At 38.1% G+C, this 24,325-nt stretch overlaps 2 long non-coding RNA genes across 2 annotated transcripts in view; one reads left to right on the top strand and one right to left on the bottom strand.

Annotated features, from left to right (window-relative positions):
- Nucleotides 1–24,325, bottom strand: part of LOC311439623 — a 60,619-nt gene that overhangs the window by 4,217 nt on the left and 32,077 nt on the right. The window contains exons 2-3 of the long non-coding RNA XR_014694862.1: nt 1,662–1,704; nt 1,436–1,494 (exon numbers count right to left, since the gene is read on the bottom strand). This is a non-coding gene — a long non-coding RNA (uncharacterized lncRNA). The remainder of the gene's footprint in view (nt 1–1,435; nt 1,495–1,661; nt 1,705–24,325) is intronic.
- LOC311439622 overlaps nt 1–24,325 on the top strand; it is a 42,748-nt gene that overhangs the window by 3,269 nt on the left and 15,154 nt on the right. Inside the window, exon 2 of the long non-coding RNA XR_014694861.1 lies at nt 22,044–22,152. This is a non-coding gene — a long non-coding RNA (uncharacterized lncRNA). The remainder of the gene's footprint in view (nt 1–22,043; nt 22,153–24,325) is intronic.

Raw genomic sequence — 24,325 nt, forward strand, 5'->3', positions numbered from 1 at the left:
TGCATCCAGGCTTCCCTAATCTGAAAAAGTAGTAATGTGTCAGCCTTTTAGTCTGATCCCCTTGTGCCACAGTCAGGTATGACAGTTTTTGGTCTTAGGTGTATTAAATCTGTAATTAACTAGCTTCTCTGTGAGTTAGTAAACTGGCCTGAATCAGCCTGTGAATGAGTAGAGATTAAATAAAGGCAAATTAATTAAATAATATTATCAATTTCTGGCCTTGCAAGGTGCTTAGTGTAGAAGGAAAGTTTTTTTTCTGTCTTTCCAGTGATAGAAAATCTTTGTTCTTTCTTTGCTTTGGTAGAACCTTCTGCCTTAAATAGCTCTAAGACAAACAACCAGATTACTGGTTGTACTGGAGAGCAGGTGGGCATCCAACAGGGATTTTTTTTTTCTTGGATAACCTGTGACAAGAAATGCATAAAGACATGAAAAGCAGACTAAACCAGCACCTTTTATTCTTGGAGGAACTGGAAAGGGTAGAAGAGAAAGAGAAGCAGTAAGAAAACAGGGATGAAAATGCAGCCCCCTTCACTCTCTGCTGCTTAGCTACAGAGGTGAAGGAGCAGAACTGACGGCAGTCAGAGGAGTACCCTACTGCCCCACTGCCACACATTGCTGATTCCTGCTTTAACATACATGTATATGGGTACCAGCAGATCGCCCTTCACCCTCACAGCCCTGCAGAGACTGGCAGGTGAGGAACAAGTCTATCAGCAGCTATTGTGCAGTGAGCAGCTATTCCTAGTTCTCACTAATTCCCACAAAACCACACAGCTTTCCACTACTTATGAGACTGTATTGCCTGATATGAATGTTCCTTTAACACAGACCTTTTCAGCGTTGTTAATTACTGCAGGCAGTAGGGATTCCAGCAATTGTTTTCATCACCATACTTGGTATTTCAGTACTTGCTTTTGTTAATGAATTGGTTTAATTATAAAATATGTTAAGGTGTAAGTACTTGGGGGACTTGGGGGGGAAAGGAGGGGTTATTATGAAAGGCTTCTGATATGTTCAAACTATTTTACTATGTTAGGAAAAAAACAACAGTAAGCAAACAGCATGCTCTATTCCCCCATTATAGCATCACACAGGTTACCTCTCAATGTGGAGATGATGCACACAGTATTGCATATCCTTTTTCTCAGTGATGGCTGATGCTTTCTTCTTGTTAGTACTAAGCCTTCAGCCTTTTTCTCAGTAATAATTCAGGTATCACCTATATAAGTTGATGGAGATAATGGACTGAAGCAGAGCTTCTGGGCCTGAGGGCAAGGGCTGGGGAAGGTCCTAGGTGGATCAGATCAGGGCCATTCAAGCCTGTTGGAACCCCAAGGGCCTTCCACTTCAGACTGACAACTCGACAGAAGTACTTTCACCAACTCATGTCTTGTGGGCTATTCAAAAATCATTAGTTGTTAAGAACTCTTACCTTCAGATGTTCAAAGACTTCCTAGAGATGAAACAGTCATTCCAGAGTTGTCATGTTCCCTGGAAAAAGTGTTAGAGTTCAGTTTTGTCACTCCTGTATGTTTTTTAAGTCTGATACACTACCTCCACCCAAAACCAAACCTTTTCACCAGTGAAAGAGAAGTGGAAAATGCGAATTGCTATTCTGTACAGGTGGATGTGTAATTCTGAGTATGTCCAGAACTCACAGTTGAAGAAAATCATCCCTGGGGTTTCTCTTCAGTAAAGTTTCTGCAATAAAAAAATGTCAAGTCATCTTTCAATCTAAAACATTTTATTCTTTTCATACGGAGCAAGCTTACTGACTGACATGCACGGGCAATTACCTCAAGATAATGATTATTCTCACTGCAGAAGTGTGTGAATTTTAAGCTATTCAGAGAGTCTAAGTTTGGACCATTCTAAAGGTTATTCACTATAGCAAAATGAGTGTATATACCAGGCTTTCTGCTTACAGTGATTTTTAAATACAGTTAATATTGGCTTATTTCATGTAAATAAACTTGCATTGAGAAATTTAAGGCTGGGCAGAGGTCAGATTTTGCCATTTAGGGTCTGCTCCTAGAAGGCCTCTTCTCTCAAATATACATAATGCAAGAAAATTAACGTTTTAGTCAATTAAGTTTGTTTAAATGACATTACAGAGGATAAGCCCAAATTGTTTCAGAAAGTGTTATCCTGGTGTTCAGAGACCTTGTACTTAGGCAGTCTGCCAGAATCTATCACCATGGCTTCACAACAATCAAGGCCTTGACAAGTTTTATGTCTAAAGAAAACCAGTTAGTCAATTAATGGTTAAAGACTTCAAAACATCTTTTTGTTAGTATGACACTAGTTCAAAAGATAAAAGACTAAGCAAATCTTTTCAATAGTTTTCTATTCTTTTCTCCACATCTTCTGAGGAGAAGGAATGAAAAAAAAACCCAACCACAAATCCTGCTAGAACGCATAATAGTTAACTCGTAGCCAGCCGTTTAGAGTAACTCTTCCATTAGCAATTGCTACATTTCCTCTAAAACAGAAAGTTTCAATAGATTTTACGGTTTCAGACTTGAGGTCTTTTCTTTAATTGGATGTCTCCATTTAATTTTGAATGAAATAGTTTTTCTTTTATTGCATTCTGGTACATGCCAACTTCGACAGAGAAAGCAAGCAACATAATGCTCATATGGCACATTAAGAGCCACACTCTGTTGTGGCTTTGCACTTCAGAGACCTTAAATTCTACAAAATTTGTTCATTAGAAGGCTTGACTACAGCAGTCTCTACATTAGAGTTAATGCAATAATTGAACAAGGCAAAATTGCTTTTTTGCAAAACCTATTTTTGAACTCCATGAAGGGACTAAATAACAAATTGTCTGCCCTAATTTCTCTGCATATTCTTTACCTAGCTCAATCAAACATAGCTGTACTTAATGCTCCTTGATGAAATTCTTTGTCTTGGTAATACAGCAAATCAGTGTGCCACCGCAGAGATTTTTCTCATCCCAAAGTCCAACAAGATATCTTTTTGGAATCTTTCTTTCTTCAAAAGACACATGGTTGTGATTCCTAAATATGCTCGGATTTCACTGCTGCAAGTATCATCAAGCAGCCTCTCAATATGAGTCTCCCACTGGACATAATGTCAGTACCTGCATATACTGTCTTGGAGATTTTCCTTGCTTCTAACTTTGGCCTTCCACAACAGCCACTTGGATGCACTTCTAGAGTAGTCAAGGATGTAGAGTGGGCTGATTCCTTAAGAGCCTCTTAAAGAAAACTTGGCTCCAGTACATGCCTACCCAACTCTGCTGACATAAGCAAGTTTTGGAAAGAACAGAAATTGATTGCTGAAAGCAAATATAGTGCCTTCTCTAAGAGGCCTTAATTTGGGAAACTATCCCTGTTCAGGATTAGTTTTGAAGTAGAAAACTGTGTTACTGCATTGCCAGACTCAGGTTTCTGTCTGGAATTCTGCAATCCAGTTTTCAGCAGCTCCCACAAACAGCACTGTCTTCCACAATACCACAGTTTCATAGACAGCTGTGTGTAGGAAATACACCAAGGATATATACTTTAGATCTTTAAGTGCATGCAGTGGTTGTAACATCTCCTGCCTGAGTTTCAACACCAGTCTGAAAAATTCTGTGGCCTAAAGCTGCCTGGGACCCTTCTATTGTAGACTACAACCTTTCATTTTTATTTATTTATTTATTTTTTTCAGATTAGCTTTCTTCCTTTACCAGTGGACAGACCTTCAACAACTCTCCTATTGCAAAAAAATATATATGATTTCCCATATTCTGCTCAGAGTTTCAACTGTCCTTTAATTGAATCTGTCCAAATAATTTTAAACCTGTCTTTGTGACTTCTGTCATTCTGTCCTGGTTCAGTAATTGTCATGCTGGAAGGCACCTACAGATTGATGAAGCATCTTCCAGCAACTTTATATTTCCTAAATGTATAAATTGTTTATTTAGGGTTCAGTCATGAAGATCAAATAGTCTCTTCACTTCTATCCTGGTAGCAGCTTCATCAGTAAGGTAGACACACATAAATTACACATCGACATAATTTTCAGAAAAGCAACTTCAAAACATCAGCCAGAGTTCTTCAGCTGTATTTAAATAGATTCCCCAAACATCATGGAGTCTTAGAAATGGCAGAGGACAGACTGGGGACTGCTTGTAATTGAATTAACAAATTGTATACCATTACTCATCTTGTCCTTGTTAGTATGAATAGCGGTTAATGAAAGTTGTGGAGATGGCTTCAACTGTTCAGGTTAAAGGTCTCTCTTTCCACGTAGCTACCATTGCTCTATCAACCTGGTTGATAGCCTCTTCACCTCATAGTTCTAGGAAGGGATTTTCTTCTATACATAAATTCCTTAAATTAACCATTACTGACAGGTGGGTGCTGAAATCATGTATTTCTAGTGAAGCCAGCAGTTGGGATTTTCAAGGGCATTCTTAGTTTCAACAAGAATATGACTGAAAGAATGTGCACCCTGATAAATCCTGTCTTTGCATTTTCTTTCTGGCCAGAAACCAAGTTGCTGTCAAAAGGTGCTGTTCATCAGGAGAGGAAACCTTTGTTTTGTTTAATTTCGAAGTTATAAAGCATAAAACTGTGAAAGTGTGGTAATAACATTTCAGCCAGATTAAGCAGGGTTGTAATATATTGCCAAATGTTTCCTGAAGCAATGAAGATTCAAAGTGTGGTTTCCTCTTTTTGCCCCAGCCATATTATTATTATTATTATTATTATTATTATTATTATTATTATTATTACTACTACTACTACTACTACTACTACTACTACTACTACTACTACTAATTATTTATTTTGGAGGGGGACTGGGACAGGACAAGGGACAACTACTCATCCAGTTATTTTCAAGGGTTTTCCTTAACTCAGGTCTAAAGCAATTGGGAAAACTGGAGAAAATGTTTACCACTGTTTTCTTTTGGTCAGTTACAATGTTGCTGGAAATACCAACATTTCAACACGTTGAACATTTTCATTAGCTTTACCAAGGTTAACAGAGACTGGCTCTGCAAAAAGTCAAAGGTGGTAGGATCTATGCCCAGGAGCCACAATATATTGGAAAGCTAAATCATCTCAGTAAATCTGTCCCTAAACCACCAGAAAGAACTGAGTTGCAAGCATTAGAGTTGTCCCCTCTTTCCAAATCCACAGCTTGAATTCTCCTGAAAGAATCTGCTTTTCAGAAAGTATCGTGCATCAGCCATTAAAAACAAGCAAGCAAGTAAAAAAAAAAATAAAAAAAGACTTTTCCAGATGTCTCAGGTTGGATGCCCAGAACAGCCAAGTCATGAATCATTTGTAAAAACCATGACTGTGGTCATTGCTGCAATGCATTTGGTAATCCGTGGATACTCTAGGATTGACCTAGAATATCCTTACAGAACATGTATAAGACTATACCTGGGTATAGTTCCTCCTGGGGTTCCCAATTCTTTATCTGTCAACTGAAAATTTTTGAGATGGAAAGTGGATTTTCACTAGGTAAAAGCTAAGGTAAAAAAAAAAAAAAAAAGTTCACAAATCCACCACAAACAAGCCCACATTCGAGCATATTATAACCCAGTTGATCTTACACATAGAGTAACTTCAGATTTTTCTGTGAAATCCATTGGGAACCAATTTGGGGGTTTAAAAAAAAAAAAAAAAGAGGAAGAAGAAATTCCATTCTATTACAGTAAGACGTGCATATTAAGCTAATCATTTAAGCATGTTCTTCAAACTTATAAATACTTACATTAAAATTAAGCACATGAACCAAGACTTAATCAACTGTAGTTATCGGATTCAGCCAGCAGTAAGCCACAAGCTCTGAAAGGCCCCATTGAACTGATAAATGTAATTTATTTTTTTTTAAATCTACAATAAAAGTAGTAATATCATTTTATGTGAAATGTTAAAAAATTATTGCAAGAAAAATTCACCCTCTCTCCCAAGCTGAGAGCTTGGCCCTGATCCTACTTTCACTGGAACTGCAAGCGTGGTTTCACAGATACCTCTAATTTACATGGTGAGAGAGCTCAGCGTGCCCTTTTGTATACAAAATTTTAGCATACGGCAATCTCTGATGGCTGATTACCACCCTCCCTCTCTCCTTCTTCCTTTATAACTGGGTTTATAAAGAAAACGTTGACACAGCCTTAACTATGGCAACATTAGCATTTGCCATTATAATTAACAGATTCTTTTTTTTTTTTTTTTTTTTTTTTTTTTTTTTTTGTGATTTACATGCATATACTCTTCCCAGTGCAGTAGTTACAGATGGTATATCTTGTAATGTATACTATCCCTAAAGAACAAATACGTTCTTTTTAGAATATGTCTCTGATAAATTTTATTTAAATGTAAAAGGTAATAAGCAGAAAATGTAGTTTGTTTACAAGTTTCCTTTATGGCTGTTTGACTGTCACTTTTCTGCAGATTTATGATAATCATTCTTGCAACAAAAACGTTTACTTCACTGTCTAAATAATAAGGTAATTTGTTACAGCTAATTACTCAAGTGCTTCCTTAATCTCAATTAAAAGATTCAGGCTGGTTTTCTACATTTCTGCAGCAGTATGTTCTAGAATATCTTGTTAATGTATTCCCAATCACATATTTGTTAAGGAATGCATGGTCCATGCAAAACTGAAATGCTAAAATACATAGCTGCAATCTTAAACAATGATTTATTGTGACATGGGATGTGGGACATTTCCACAGCTTTTGTGATTGCAGTAATGAAGCTGTAAACCAAATAGCATGAAATGAAGCAAGGCCTTACAATTTAATCAGCTCGTAAACAGATCTACTGCATCAAGCAAATGACATTATTATCCATCCGAAGTAAATCATGCTAATCTCAGGAGATAAAATCAACATCATTAATGGTCACATGTCATATTCATCAACACTAAACCATCCCTTTTGACAGATTAATCCTAACTACAGCTCCCACGATGTATGGTAATAGGGCTTGTAGCATACATTTCATTCAGCAGTAAGGCTAACCAGCACTCTTAGTCTGCTATTACAAATAATTTTTTTATTGATTTACATATTTTAAAATGCATTTAAGGTGAGGTACCATTAAAAATCCTGTCACTATCACATATTTCTTCCTCACATTCTCAGCCTGTATTAATAGAAACTAGAAACTACACACTGTATGCCATATAAATGCTTTCTTTAGCATGCTGTTAGTGGTAATTAAAGATTTCTGCCTGTGTTTTTCATTCAGCAATGAAAATGTGTCCTTTTTATAGGGTGTAAAGAACTATTGATAGTATTATTCCAGTATCTCATTTGTAGTGTAGTAGTGCATAGTGCCCCTGGTCATGGATCAGGGCTCCACTGAGCTAAGCAGGATCCCTGTGACTTCATTATCCATTATCTTGTAATTAATACAACATGAAAAACAAGGTGCGTTTATGATATTCACTCTTCATTGCAGTTTATTGTGTCCTGCAGAATGGTTGTGTATTTCTGCTCAGACTCCAGCTCCTGTGTATTGCCTATTAGTTCCAAACACAAAATATATTTATCATGCGACTGACCCTGTATGAATGCTTTTGAAAAGTGTCCACTATTCAAAGTGTCACTTTCCTTGAACAGGCACTGAATTATATTGACAGGCACATTATCAAGGGCTGCTGACTGACAGAATGAATGACTGCGGCTACATGCCGCATTGCCAGTCATTGAATGAGTGGGTGCAAAAATTATCTACAACCTTTGTAGATCTAAAGGAGCCTGAACTGAGGCTAGAAAAGAAGATATATGCAAGTGATTTACTAGCGCAGCATTTATCAGCTTAGTACAAACATCTCAACTATTACCCAAACTACTTCACTAATGTAGTAATTCATTAATGGTTTATTCTCTCTTCTGAAACTGTTTTTTTTAGCATTCCTTTTATGCAATTATTAATGTCATGTTATATAATATGTGTTTATGTTTCACCAGGGAAATGTTTGGGGTAATAATTTTGCAAGTAACCACTGCCTCCTGCATTTGTTTTTAAGGCAGTGTGTGTTAAGACGCATCTCAGTATGATTGTAAGGACAAGGCAAAAACAGTACTAGAGAGTGGCTGTGGCTGACACATTGCAATCAGTAAGTTGGGCTAAGAGAGAAGGCAGAATGCTTCCTGGGCTGTGCTGGGACTTGAGGAAAACACTAAACTAATCACAAAAAAAATAAATCATTTATTTGCCAAAATAATTTATTAGCTGGACTTATTTTTGATTGACATAATGGCAGCTTAAAGTAGGCCACAAAGATCGACTTTTTGTAAAATCACATCTATTGACTAGAGTAAAAAATGTTAATGAAATGTCTCAGTAAGTGCATTAATTTCAAAACCTCAAAGTACTAATGTCAAATTTACTGGAATCCACTGACCTTTGAAGAGCTTTTAAAGATTTTATGACTTAGATTGTCACATTACTTACCAAAAAACCTTAGGAATCTGTTGTATTTATCCATGCTGTGTTTGTGGTGTTGGGGTTGTGAAGACTTTCCCTGTTCTGTACTTGTCCTTTTTACTCTCAGTACTCCAATACCTCAAGTCCTCTATAAGAAGTTTCTTAATCTTTATATGTTAAGGCATCTATTGAGCTCATCAGTGATGGCTGTTAGAGGACTAAAAGAGTTACTGATGAGGAACAACAAAAAATCATCTTTCTCGTAGGATGTTGTGCTATTGCATAACGTCTTAGTGAGATCGTGGTGGCATTGAGCATCATTTGTCCTCCAAACCCATGGCCTAGTACCTCCTAGATGTGTCTGCTTTTACAGAGGTTCACTGGTAAAGCCAAGATGAAAGTAATGCTTATGAAAGGATATGACTTAGGTAGACAAAAGGAACAAGCCTGTTTCTTAAGCAACACAAGCAAAACTGACAAAGGGACTTTTTGGTGGTGTACATGCTCATATAGCAGAAGTTTTCCCAGCTAAGGTGTGGTGGAATTGAATGGAAGAAACACTCTCTTCTATAGATGTGCCACCAAAATTTTCTTGTGGAATAAGTCTTAGTAAGAAACAGCACTTGGGCAAAAATAACTACGATATAAAAAGACAAGACAAAGGATGGTTTGTCTTTTTTTTTTTTTGTCTGCAAAGAAACAAAGGAACAGAAACATACTATTATCTGCCCAAACATACACAAGAAATCTGAGGCAAAACAATGGTTTTACTGGTATACTTAATTTACATTTAAAATTTTGATAATAGATCACATCTGATACCTTTTCTACATCTAAACATTCTTTCTGTATGGATTATTAGAGAATTATTTTTTTGAAAATCACAACATCTTTGAAGATATGGTCACACATTAACACAGCTGCCTATCTGTGGGCTCACAGGTCACTGATGCGCTATTTGAATGCTCACCTAAGTCCCTGGTTCACCTTTCTGTGGTTCAGGTGTTTCAGAACAGTCCCTGGATCTTACCCAGGTCAGCACACAGCTTATACGCAGGCTGTTGGTCAGCCGCCTCAGTCTCTTTCTCCAGCAATATATAATTCAACAAATATTGTCATCTGCATGTACGTTTTGAAGGGAAATTACATGGGCAGAATTTTTTTTTTTTCCATTGAGATGACTAAAAATATCAGAAGTAGTAGGTTAGATTTCATATAACGGGCAAAACACAGCAGGATTGTCTCTGATAGCTCACTTTTATGCCCATTAGGGATGTGGATTAGGAGAAAGAAGATCATAAAAAAGATAAGGACAGTCCCATGGGACTAGCTGATATTTAAGAGTAAAAAGACACATTATTTTATTCTTATTCTTATTTATTTCTTCTTTGCAGAGTACAAGTTTTAATCAATAAATTATAAAAACTTCTTCAAGATTTTTTATAAGGTATTTGGCAATGGGACTTATATAATAGCCACTATTGTACTAAAATACCATGTCATCTGTAACTTTTTCTAGCAGAGACTTATTAAAAATGCAATTAACTAATGCTAATATTACAGAGAATTAGACTAGTTAATCCATTTGTTTCCCTTTTGACATACATCTGTAATAGGAAGTCATGTTTGTTTTTATTAAGTCATGAAAATATTCTATCAGTTTAAAGAGCTACATGTTGAGCTCATACAGATAAGTGGTTCATTCTCAAAATGATAAAACATGTCAAGATATAAAGATAATTTCATTCCTTGAAAATGAAAAGATGACGTGATTTAAAATACTGTGCTTTGATTCCATGCACAGGATTTCTATAATCAATCATCCAAAATAAACTACACTCTTTAGGAACAACCAGAAGGGAGACAAGCTGAAAACATGCCTAAAAAACATCTAAAAATATTTAAGAATAGAAAGCATCTTAATTTTTATGTGTATGTTTTTTGCTATTTTATAGTATTTGCAACTTTATGTATCAATATACTAAGCAAGATAGTGCAAAACAATGTTTTAATGCTAGTAAAGTCACTAGTTACATATTAGTAATATTATCTACGTTATTATCACTCTATTATCAGGAAGTGATTACTGAGGAAATGACCCTTAAATAGTCGAGAATAATAAAGGCAACTAGAAGATGCCAGGTACCCAAGACTGATATACAAGGCAGGAGTCTCCTGCATGTACATTTGTGAAGGATATTCAGAACAACATACAACAGAGTCATAGTACTATTATTTTACTACCATCGTGTGCTGGTGAAAATGATGGTGGAATATGCAGCACTGGAAATTCAGGCCCTGTTTTTCTTGCCAGTATGTTGTCAGTTTGGATTTGGCTCAGGACTGTAATGAGTAGTGAAAAAAATCATTATGTTCTCACTTGTTAGTCAGTGTGGAATAAGTTGTTGTTTATTGCATTGTAGCTCTGAGGTTGTATCTGAAATCTAGAATGTCTTTAAAAGTCAGTGTAAAGGATAAAGGGTGAAGCAATAATTTGGCTATATGAAGGGTTTATGCTACTACAAAAAAGTGTTCAGGAGTGATGGGAATTAACATAAGCTAGATATGGGGAATTCATTCTGTAACATCAATAATAGAGTGAAAAAACAGCAGAACATGTCTCAAACATGGTGGCTTGGCAATGTGAATTCGATAAAGGTACCAATGCAGCAGAGGCCTTGTGATCATAACTAAAAACTCCTGATAGCTGATTTTCCATTTTGCCATTTGGCATATAAAATAGAGTATGTTTTTGTGCCTATGCAGTGACAAACTAGTGCCTGCTCTATGATCTACATCCCTTCTGTGAACCAGCTTTTCCTGATGAGTAATCTCCATTGCCACTGTTTGGGTCATTAAGAAGAAAACCTTAACCTTGGAGCTGACACCTTCATTTTCATCTCAGCTGACTGTGGAGCCTCTAATTTAGAGAAACAGAACTTCTTATGCATAGTAGCAAGGGGAACAGTAACAGAACTGCAAGCTCAAACCTAAGAAGAAAACACTGAGGATCTCCTAAACATGCAAAATACCCGTAGCTCACCAGTAAGCAAAATTAGCCTCTCCCATTTTCTCATCTACAAAGTTAAGTGACATAAGCATGGATTTCCATATACAGTCTTGCAGCTTTTTTAACTCCATGTTTAAAAAGAGGAAAACCCAGACTGAACAGAAAATACACCCCCTGTTAAACCTGTGTTATAACAACATACAACTACACAGAAGTTAATGTACTTGTGGCTTTAAAGATTCCTTTCAAAGTTTCCTTTCTCATGCAAGTTACAGGAGATCCACCATGCAAGCATGGGGATCATTACAGTTAATTTAAGGCACACTGAAAAAACACAAGCTGGAACAAAGCTCATGTTTTTTGTAGTTTTAGCCAATCTTTACCACAAAATGCATTAATCAATTTTGAATTTTTATTTACCTTCCTTTTTTTTTTTTTTTTCCTCTTTTTATTTCCGTTCTATCAAATGCCATTCTGATGCTGGAGAAGAAAAATCAGCTTACATCTTTATACACACAGAAGACCGAAGCACGTGTGCTGTACCATTTCTTAGCTGTTGAGAGTGGAGTTGGAAACACTTCTTTCTATACAGTTTGGATTATAAAAGAACAGACTTAACTTGGAAGGACTGATTGGCTTCAATGGATGAGCCACAGCTGTCTTACAAACACTTCAGTGCTCATATAGGCAATTCCCTAGGTCTTCATTTTAATGTAAAGTTCTACTCTGAAAAGCAGTCATCAAAGCAACAGCTCTGTCTGCAAATACATTTTATTTATGTGTGTAAAGCACGCTCCTTTTAGTAGCTCAGTTAACTTTTGGTTATGTGTAATACTCAGAGGGAGCTTGAGTAGTCAGGCTCTGAGATCATGACTGCATTCTTAACTGAATTCCAGTGGCAAGATCAGATAGCATCCGGCCTTTATGAATCAACATAGAGTGCTTCCTAGGAAGGGCAGGGTAGTCTTTTGTTCCCATTTACTTTTGCATGGGAACAATCATAATCTACCTACCGACCAGAATCGTTTCCTCTTAGCCTCATCTGCAGCAGGTAATGCAGCCTGTCACTCTTACAGCCAGCCTAGCGAGCCACGCAAACGCAGAAGTGTTCATGCAGTAAGTGGCATCTGAACTCTTGGGAATTTTTGGCACCAGTACCTGAGCACTGCCGTTTGACCCCAGCAGGCAGCTCAGCACCACCCAGCTGCTCACTCACTCTCCCCAGGTGGGGTTGGGGAGAGAATCGCCAAGTCCAAGTGCCAGAACCCATAGGCTGGGTTCAGGACAGTTACTGGGGAAAGCTAAAGCCACACATGCAAGCAAAGCAAACCAAGGCATCCCTTCACTACTTCCCATCGCTGGTTGGGAAGTAGCCAGCTGGCTTTAGACTTCATGAAGTTCTTGAGGCAGCACAACACCTCTGTGTCTCGTCCCACCCCCTGCCAAGGAAGCAGTGCATCTCTGTGGGACTATCTATCCTATGGCCTGAGCAGGAACAGTCCGGTTTGACTTGCAGATGCTAGAGCATTTCTCTTGGGTCAGCATATAGAAAAGTCCTTTTCTTGCAAATGGAAAACATTTTGTCTAAAACAAGTAGTGAAGCCCTCAAGGCTTTTTTCAGTGTCATTTAGGAAGGAAGAAAGCCTTCAAGGAGAGCATATGAGTCATGGGATTGGTTTCCAGAGGGCTCTTTGGGATTCTTTTAGACCAAGAGTTTTCTAACACTGTCAGAGCAGGGGTTGTGTGAAACTCAGCAATTTTGACTGTCATGCTATTTTTCAGTTCCAGCTTTCATCACTTTGTGCCTTTTGGGTCTAACTTTGCCTCCACTTAAGTGGTTGTCAATGTAGAATAAATCACATGAAGAATACTTAGGGCCATGCTCTTTGCCCAGCCCACATAATAGAGGAAGGAGCTAAATCCTCAGAAGTAAAAGGGGTACACTCTCCTTCTCAGTATGGTTATTGAAATCCTGGAGAACTAACTGATAAGCTGAAAGTGAGAAATAGTTGTTTTCTCTAGCATGCACTCCATTAAAATCTGTGAGGACTCGGGGCCCTCTGCTGCCTTTTAGAAAAGCAGGAAAAAAATCTGCCGTGACTTTTGAGCACAATGTGTGAGTAGGAGAGAGTAGAAATGAATGTATTGCACAATGCATGAGTAGCTTTAGTACAAATTAATATATTGTGATGGGTTTAGGGAACAGAGGGGTCCAGGTCTAGATCTGGAACAGTCAAATCAGTAATTCATGGCTTTCAGTAGTGAGGCCAATGATTCTTGAGTTCCAGCCTTTGCAACTGTGCCTTGCCATTCATTCTTTTTCAGATACAAAGTATTGCAGACACTCTTTCTCTAAGGGGAACATGTTAAAAGACACTGTGACTAGCTAACAAATGGGAAATTTAACTACTTCTTTACATTTTAGAGTAGGAGGTAAAGTGGTCTCTTGATGTACAGTTTTAAAGAAAAAAAGTGGCCTGATTCAGATAGACTCTTGCATGGGAAGCTCACATAAGTCTGAAGACTTTACAGAGGAGTCAGCTTCACAGTAGGAAAAGCTTATTTTGTTATTATTAGCAGCCTGAGGTGTGCTGATTATTTTACTCCTGGTATTTTGCCATCTCTTTTAGTATGCGTTGCCACAGAATGACTCATGAGAAGGGGCTTTTGAATGGAGCTCAGTCATTTTGGCACAGACTCCAGCTCTGATCATAGGGAAACCATTTACTTTTCCAATTACGTGGTCAAGGCACAACCCCAAGTACTGCAGAGTCTTCTCTTCCCATATTAACCTAGCAGGATTGGCCAACTAATAAACAGAAGAAAGTAAGTGTTTGGTGAATATTATAGTCAGAAACTGTACACAAAAGTCTTCAGGCAGTCAATTTCCCTTCATTATTTGCGTGCTGCTCTTGAAGAGTCTTCACAGAGTCAGCTTTCAGAAATGTATTTCAATAGCAATACTACAGATATAAGAATTAGAATTTCTTTCTTCAATAGTTAAAGTTAGAAGTGACACATAACTGACCTGTCAGCTCCGATCCTTCATCTGGTGAGGGTTTAAATCAGCTCTCTAGTGGAAAACAATCTGGTGTAAAGTTGAGCTAGACCTTAGCTAGACAAATCTCATTAAAGCACAAACCTTAAACAAACGTAAAACTTCATTGTCACCTACACACTTGTTCTGCCTATCTAATCCACACGATGGTCTGTTGACCATGAACCCTTCTCCCCTGTGGGAACCAAGAGCAATCTCCTTCACACTTCTTAACTTCAAAACATTCCTTTCCTCCCCTCTTTTTCCCTTAATTCTGCTCTCCCTCTGATCATAGGAATTCTCTCAGTAACTCTTTTTCAACACTGGAAAGCATTCCAGTGTTTCAGTGTATCGCAGATCCTCACATCAGTTACTGTTTACAGGGCTGCAGCCTGCAGTTCAGCAGTATTGGGCTGTTGCCCCAGTCGTTGAAGACAGAAAAGATTTTGCCACAGACTGTAATGAACATAGGATGAGGACCATGCAGCAAATTTTGTATTACATCCAGGTGTGTTTTTATGTAAAAGGTATTTTTCACTTAATGTAAATGACAGGGCTTCAGTATCCAATGGGTATATTCTTTCTAACTCTGCTCTGTGCAAAAAGCTTTTTCATTTACTACACTTTTGTTTCAAGCACACAAAATGAAGTGGGGTCGTTAAAAACAGGCAAGTACTGTACCTGATGATTTACCATATTTTATTTACATTATTATATAGCTATTAGATGTAATATTGTCTGCTCCTGTCACTCTCTGCAATGTGTTTGATGATTCAGGGAATAAATAAAACCCAGGGTTAGCAAATAAATGAGAGCAGAATTGGCAGAACACCAAGTCTGCTTTATTTGACTGAGAGAGAGATGTGTTACATGGCCTGTTTGTTTAAATTATGCCAAGAGCTGAGATACACCAGGTGTTGTAGACCATGGAGTAGAGTCCTTAAAGTGTTTGCAAAAACCAGATTTCTGTTTACTGGTTTGCTGGAATACAAAGCCAGAAGGTTTACACAGAAAAGTTTAAAGAATGGAACTCTGTGCTACTATTTTTCTATCATTTTAATTAATTAAAGTATGAGCAATACCACATATGTACTAACAGTGACTATCTGGTCCCTGTGTGTCTGCCTCTGTGAGGAAATACACAGTGTATGTAATTATGTCAAAGTATTTTAATGATTCTCCTAGTGATTCCGTAATACCACAAGGCAATTCTTTAATGCAAATTAAACCATGCTAACTTTATTCGACTGAACTTTTGTTAAGTTCAGTAAATGGGAGCCGGGTCTGAGAGATCTGCTCTCCCGGGGCTCTTCCCCCAATAGAGGTGGCTATCGACGGTGGGTTAAAGCCAGGCTGAGCTGGTCTTTTAGCATGGGTGTGGAAGTACACAGCTCCATTGCCACACAGAGACTTCAGTAAAGCAGATCTATCACAAATGATACTTAAAAATGTGAACTTTCACTTATGATCACACTGTGGATGTGCTCAGACGTGCTTTGCAGAGGTGGCTGGGCTGCCAGCTTTGTAGCGGCCACCAGCTGCTGGTGCTGCTCTCCACAGCTTCCTGCAGAGCCAGAGGAACGGGGCAGGGCTGTGATCCTCAGCCATGTCCGTGCACAGTTGGCCAAGGCTCTGTAACCTACCATATGAGACTGTTTGAAGTAATCCACTTAACTTCGCACTGCTATGGGGGCAATAACCTTTGGCAGTGGAAGAGGTAAAAACAGCAGGAGTTTTGTCTTAAGCTAGTAAAGCAGTTTCTGCAGTGAATGTCAGACCACAGCCTGAATCGGGTTCAAAATTGCCAGAGAGATTGGGGTGGGGGTGAAGGAGAGAAGGTGTTAGGAGGGGGAGACAAGGGGAAGGAGAGAGAGGCGAGAGAGAGGAGAGAAACAGAGAGAGAGTACTATTTCCCTCTAGCTCTATGATCTGTTACCAGCCCTCTGAGCAAAACGTATCTGTCTACCAACAAAATAAAGGCTAATGCATGTGAGGCTTCTTTAAGTTTCACCCAGTCATTTATTTGTTTTAGTGATTTTCTTCTCTGCCTTGAATAGAAAAAGATTACTTTTTAAAAACCAACTGCAGCAGTGGTGACATGAGTTATCTTCCAACCAAAGTACATTGTCTAGGATTCAGTTATCTCTGATACTGTCTTTTTTCTCTGTATCTTCTAGTGGTTATAACTTACAACTGCCTGGAGTGCTTTTATTGTCTGGTTCAAACATCTTGATGGACAAAACATTCCTACCGACTCTCTCTGGAACTCTCTCTCTCCCTCTCAAAGTCTGCCAAAGCCTGAGTTTCTGTGTGCACAGAACGTACAGCAAGTAAAGTCTGCTTAATCTCACTTCACATTTAGCAAGGGGATATTGGGATAGTTCCAGAAAAATGCTGAGAAATTTGTGTTGATCTAATGAAGATGATAATGCCATGCATATGTTCAAGCATGTACTTTTGTATGTTGCTTAAAGTGGCTGAGTTGAGGTAAATAAAGAAAGGAGATCCCCAGGATAAATACCTAGTGCCAGCAAAGTCAGAGGTAAAACTGCAACTGACTTCAGCGGGAGCAGCATTTGTTGTTGTTGTTCTGTAATTTGCTAATGGTAGCACATCAGTTCTCTGTCCATACAAGAGACATGGTGATTACTGCTGTACAATGCAATACACACATTTCTTAATAGAACTTTCCCCAACAGTTTTCTGACACCAAAGTGAAAAATCCACTCATTTTCTATTAATATAAGCACAAACATTAAAACATAGGATGGATTATATGCATGAAAGTACTGTTTCACTGTTGTCTCACTGCTCAAGTACTTTTAAAACCATTTTTAATGGTTTTACAAACAAAATAGACTCGATAGGTCTGATCTGCCATTGTGTTACTGCATTTGTATGCCCGTACAACTCCATTGATTTTTGTGCTATTACAGCAGCGTAAAAATGAAATAACACAGTGTTGAATCAAACCTATTCAAAGACTGACTGATGGTCCTGTTCAGAAATCAGATGAATTAAGAAAAGCAAAATATGTTGAGAGGAGTTGATGTTCCAGCTGTGCTGCAGTGGGAGGAAGGATCACACAACGTAACAAATAAGCTGGTTCCAATGATAAAACACATGTTTCACAGTGGAGAAATGATGTGAAATGTCAGGACTATATACGATTTGTTTAAAAGCCTCACCATTGTCTAAAAATAGCCTCTAGCTTGTGCTTTTCTTCTTTGAGAACTATGCCGATCTTCAATTCTACATCTCTATTTCTTCATGGAATAAAGTTTTCTAAGTATAGGCTGCACAGCCAGTAAGATTTGTTGCTTTGGGACCTGGGACAAAATCTAATTTTAGTAGGCTCTATGCTTCTGCTTATAGTGGTGAGGCAGAATATCAAATGAGCTGTTTAGTGGTGTTAGAGCCACATGTTTGCACTGGTTACAAGGTTCATTTTCATAATTCTTTAAATGTCTGGCCTTCACCCTAACATGAAAGCAAGCCTTATTCCATTAAGCCCTCAGTTCACCCAAGTTACTAAAAAATGGGCCCTCTGTATATTCTGAAGTTTAGTTCACATTAGCCAGCTGCTTGGTTAGGGTAATTTAAACCAAAACGAGACTATTGCTTCTCTCTAAATAGGTGCTGTAGGCCACAGCATGTTGTGGGCTTAAACTGCATTATATCACTTTAAGACATAAGTCTCAAACATGAGAAAAACGTGTGTGATAAAATAAGACCAACATTGTTTTTGACCTAGTTTGAACAAAGGTGCAGAAAATCAATGAGCCCCAGAGCAGCCTAAATGCTTTGCTAGCCTTTTACTATAACATTATATATTACATGCAAATAATGGCACAAATTTAATGCTACTATTCATGTCAAGTGATTTCTTTGAATCTATATTTTATATTTTACAGATCTTGAACAGTAACATTTTTCTTTTTAGTGCAAAGTTGCTCAAGGTTCACTGGAGACTCTTTTAAATTGCTGCTTTCAGAGAAATAACAATGTAAAATGACATTATGATGTATAGCACCCTTCTGAAGACTTGAACAAGTGCAGCAGCAAGCCACTAAAACCTCTGGGAATGAAGCAATCTCCAGAGTACTATTGTCCAATTGTCCTAACAGGATCATTTTTAATTAGTTGCAATTAATTTCAAGTGACAGCACACTGAAATATCAAATCAAAAATCACAGAAAAACACTGGAATTTGGAAATTATCGTTGTTAGATAGCTTCTCCAATAGAGAGGAGAAACAGATCTGAATATTAACTGCCTTAATCTACATATTTTTTCATTAATTTTCTTTCTATCCTAAAGATAAGACATGCAGTGATGTTGCAGAGGCAGTGACAGAGCTTTAGCACTTAGCCAGCTGACACGCATCAGGCTAACCAGTAGTCTGCACCCTCTTTCTCCTGGAGAGATTAATATCTATCAATTCTAACAGTTGTCCTGTTATGGCTAAAAAGGTTTAGGGTTATGAAGACAATGTAACAGGCTACAAATTATCTACGTTTTTGTCCTGTCCCAATAGGTTCATTATTCCTGCAGAGGACTCAAAAGACACAAGTCGAGAGAGAGCCCTTATCAGCAGATTTCAAAAGAACCCAAGATTTACCCCTCTGTGAAGGCATGTTGGAAATCCTGCCTCTGTTGGTGCTAGAGGCATCCAAATGGAGGGCTTCTGCTACCAAGATTTGAAACTACCTATGGCCACCCAAGCCTCCAGGCAATGCTAGCCTAGCAGCTGTCACCTTACCCCTGCCTGCCCTTACAGGAGTAACCTGTACCCATTCCGCATGGCTTGAGGGTGACGAGCTGCTGGGTCTTCTCCTGGCTGATCAGTACAGTCAGAGCACTCGAGAGTTCACACAGAGGTTTGCTGTATCCTAAGGCTAGAAGAAATACATACCAGAGAATGCCTTTCCTTCTGTGTCTCCTTCGCTAGGATCAATTGGCACCAGCATGCCTTACAGATATAGACAGAAGTGCTATAGATCATATGTATCGCACCACAGATAGGTCACTGAATTTAGAATACTGAATTATGCTGTTAAGTGTTTCGATTTTGTAGATATTGTCAGGCCATATCTATGACAAATTAAAATGCTACATCATCTAATCTTGACACCACTAGAGACAAAATATGTCTGTGAGGTTAAATGGGTTCAAATTTTCAATAAAGTTATTTTAATGACAAAATACACCTCTGCAATTCAAAGTCCAAAACAAACGTTCTCAAGTGAACTTAATGTGAATGAAAGAAGCTAAATCACCATCTGCAGAAACTGGAATCCTAGACTGACAACACAATAGACTCGCGAAGACAGAGTACTCACTATTCTGTGTGCCACTGTGCTTCCGTCATAGCCAAAAGGAAAAAAGTCTCCTGATGAGCTGGTGTGTGCTCATTCAGTCCTTACTAACTGGTACTGAATTTGCCTAAAGGAGATCAGGTAGTATCTTGAGGTGCTTGTCCCCTTCTCTGCCAGCTCCCCTACAAATAAACTAAAACAAACAACTTAATTCACAAATCATTTTCCAGGTAACTACTGATACGGTCAAAGAGCAGAGAGGTCGTGCAGTTTGTCCTTGTGTAGTTTCCTCTCACAGAATCACACAGAATCACAGAATTTCTAGGTTGGAAGAGACCTCAAGATCTTACCAACACCATGTTATTCCATCTCTCTGTGATTACTCTGCAATTTCAGGTATTTTTACTCACCAGATTTTTAGTTTGGGAGTTTAATCATGAAGGTGACTGAGTTAGGGGGACTAGGAACTGTCTGAAATAATAGCAATAATTTCTATTAATATAGAAAATATTAATATATTGCTATATTAATAGCAATAAATAATAGCAAAAATTTCTGAGCACTAACATATTCACGTAATCTGTAATATGTAAGGCAAGCCATATTTTTTCAGGAAAACAGACTGTGAGGAGTAGTGGTAGTTCCATCCCATTTACCAAACAACGCAAAATAGAAACCTGTGTAATTTTCAAAAAGAAACTCGCACTCCCTCAAACATGGCCTCTCTTATTGAGTCATGTTTGTATAATGAGAATGTTGCGTTAGCCTTATGAAGTCAAGGAATCTACTCATTATTAAATGATTTCATGCTGGCAAATACGATAACTAAGCATACAAAAAGACTTCCATAAAGATCAACTTATTACAGCCTGTATCTATCTAAAACACTTTATCTTCTCAGCTGAAATTATCTATATTTGTTCATGTAGCAAAGGCAAAACGTTCGGAATGATTGAATAAAGTTAGCTCATACATTTTTAAAATATGATTTACTCAAAGCAACTCAATGTTTCCGTCTTATATTAGAGCCCTCAAAGACCAAATTTATTTTATTACAGCATCCTGCTCTTCCACCTGAAATCAGAGCTTCCACCAGGCCAGCTGCAGTCTCTTGGGATTTTACCATAGGAGTAGGCAAGACTGACAAAAGATACAGTAAAAAAAAAAAAAAAAAAAAAAAAAAAAGCCCAGCAAAGTGAAGCCTCAGTACAGAAGACCTATGAAAAACTAGGGTTTGATCCAGAATGAAATTCTGGTGTCTTGATTGATTAGACAGATTAGCTCCTTTTTACACCACAACCTATCTAATTTCTGCTGCATGGAAACATCAACAATACTTTAATTTCTATGTTTTCTGTTAATACTTTCAAGATCCTGTTTTTCCTTAGAGGAACAGAATCTGTCTATATCTGAGAACTAATGCAAACTGCAATAGGATCAAGATCTATCTATTGCTAGAACATAATGTACACATTCACAGCAAGACATAGAGGGAAAAAAATTGCTAAACTAATTCTTTTTAGTGATGTATATGTTTTTCTTATTACACAGTGGATTGTCCCAAATTAACAGATGTGTTAGTAGCAAAGATAAAATAACCTGCCTGTATTTCCAAGTGCTGGCTAGTGCATGGGTTTAGTTGTTTATTTTGTGTGTGTGTTTTTCCTTCTTTTTAGTTATTTGGCTTAATTAACAAGATTCACAATAATAACATGACCTTTGATGTTGTTCTATAATTCACTATATTCAGAAGCATTTATTTTTATATGTATAATATCACACCATAAATGGTGTCATCTTTTAACAGAGTGTGACAGGAGCTTAATTCCTGGTGCCTATGAATCAGGTCAAGAGCTGTCGATGACAGTGAGTTAGAGATTTACAGTAGACCAGACAAACTATAAAAACCTATGGTAGGGATTATGAGTTATCAAGATGTGCTGAGCTGGCACATGCTGCTGAGTCTGTGGTCAGCATTATCCAGGGGGAAGCTACAGCGCCACAGCTGCACAGCATTGTATTACTACTGGTTAGCATCAGAGCGAGTATCAGCAATGGGAAGACTTTAAAAAGGTTTGAAGGCAGGAGGATAAAGAAGGGAAATCAGGAGAAAAATGCATGACAAACAGTAATGTCTCCAGGACTGGCAACTCGTAAATCCAAAGGTTGCTAGCAAACAAACTGTATGTTCAGCACTTTAACAAAACCATTCAAGGAAATAACGTCAACATCAAACTGAAAGCCTTCTATTCCCTTGTTCTGGCAGGAAGCGTGAGGAAAGCAATAACTGTGGGAGGCTGCAGTTTTTCATGCAGTGATTCTTTCTTCATTGCACGTATTATCAACTGTTTACCTGCAACGGAGGAATGTGCCAGGTAGGAAAAGTGTCTTGTGTTTATCATGCTTTTCCTTGAACTCTGTTCATTCATTTCTGGATTTATATATACATATGTATGTAAATATAGATAAACACATTGCTTATGGCTATACGTATGTTTGCATCAGTAAAAGCAGAGAGGCAAACCAGCTTTTTTCGATCACTGACCCTTCACAGACCACAATGGAGTTACTCTGATACATATAGCTGAAGGTTAAGAACCAGTTTTATCTGCTCGAATTTGACTAGATATTCTGAATGAGAGTCAGCTTGAGAAATAAGGTATGTTTACCAACAATGTGCCATGCTTCCAGCAGTTTCATCCTTCTTCACTGGAATACAGATGTGACTTACTAAGGCCTTTTACATTCAATTATTTCACTTTTCCCTTAAGTGCTGCTGGCCCTTTGGGACAGACTCAGAAAATTATGGCCATGGTGACAACTTCCGTGTTTCTCTAGATGCTCTCTTTTGCGCTTAATTTGGAATAGAATGAGAAGCTGGGGATATGGTTACTTAATCCAGCCCTAAATTGGCCATTGCAGCTTGCAGTTTGAGGCAGCAGTATTGTTTTTCTTTTAGTGACCTGGGCAGGGAAGTTGATAGTACTGAAAAAGGTACAGAAAGTCACAGCAGCATATTGGTTTTGCCAGAGGAAAATAAAAATGTAATCATATTTCTTTAGAACAAAGAGAACATTTGCCCTGTCAGCAACCATCTTCAGGAACTTTCCCCCATCCTTCCAAATTCCATTTTATCTGAATTGAGGTTGGTCCAACTTGCCTTTTAGCCTCCCGACTGATCTGGTTCTACAAGAGCAAAGAAATTAAACCTTCCGGTGTGACAGGAGAGAGAGAGACAGCTGAGTGCCATCTGCACATTAATAAGTCCACTTATGATCTCAAATGTTCTCACATACATATCAAATAAAAAAGCTGCCCAGAATGGCATCCTGTAGAGTTTCCCATAACAAAGAGCCTACTAAAAGAATCATCCCGTAACATTCTTTAAGATTTATTGAAAGGAAAAAGAATTGACTCAGCGAAGACCAACCAGACCATTCCTACCCGATACCCAGGCCAGCCAAGCACATCTTGTAATTAATTGTGCAAAAAGCAATCAAAAGATACAACCTGTAGCTTTTGGTCTGAACTGAACAAAGTATACATGACTTCCTGAAATAATTAAATGAACTACATGCACTTGTGTCTTGGGGCCAAAGCTCTTCCTCAATTTCCGTGTTTGATCTTTGTCAGTTTAAGCACCACATTGATACGAGGTAGCTGCACCGCCTGTTTCTTACTTATTGCAGGAGACAGATTTTTGAAATGTGTCCTGATGACCTGCTAGAGGTTACCAATGTCTTAACCATCCATAGCAAAGTGCTGAATACTCAGTCAGTGAACGACTGCCTCTTTTCCAGTCACCTGGAGCACACAACTAACTACCTGTCTGTAGAACAAAGTAACTGAGAGGAGTCTCCAGGTTCCATACACAAGAAGAAAAAAAAAAAAAACAAACAACAAACACCACCACCAAAAATTTTGGTATAAATGTGTCCTCTAAAAACTCTCTCCCTTTCTCAGAATCTGCCTGGTAAATTTGAATATTATGATCTGCAAATTACACAGCAAATTGCCTACCACACAGGAAAGTGGTCTGTCTACATGTCTGCAAGCACAATGCTCACTGACCTACCAGCAGTGATTCTAGCATCCAGGAACTTATTAGTAGAAGACAGCCATATAACAAGTGGTTTTATTTACCACTTCCTAACTTTTTCAGTGTACAGGAGCAATTCAATGGTTACTAAACCAAAGACTGTGTCAAACACAGACTCTCCATGAACAGATTTTTTTTTCTCCCCTGTTTAAACAGCGATGCTACTATTAACATACTGGGCTGTGGCCAAGTCAGTACTCATTGTACTGAAAAGCAAGGTTAGTGCTCACAGATGAGCATTACTGGCTATGAATAGATAATAGGTTACTATTCTTAGATTGAGCTGTGCCATAAGGGCTGAAGTGCTTTGCTTGAGATAGCCTAAGCAGAAAAAGTTCAGTAAGCCATCCCTCTTTTAGAATTTCCTGTTTTCAAGAATGCATGTTAGACAGATGTTTTCTCACATACAGCAAGTCTCCATTTTAGGATACAATAAATTCTATAATAGG

The sequence above is a fragment of the Aythya ferina genome (genome assembly GCF_964211825.1).
Source record: "Aythya ferina genome assembly, chromosome: 7".
NCBI classification, from domain to species: domain Eukaryota; kingdom Metazoa; phylum Chordata; class Aves; order Anseriformes; family Anatidae; genus Aythya; species Aythya ferina.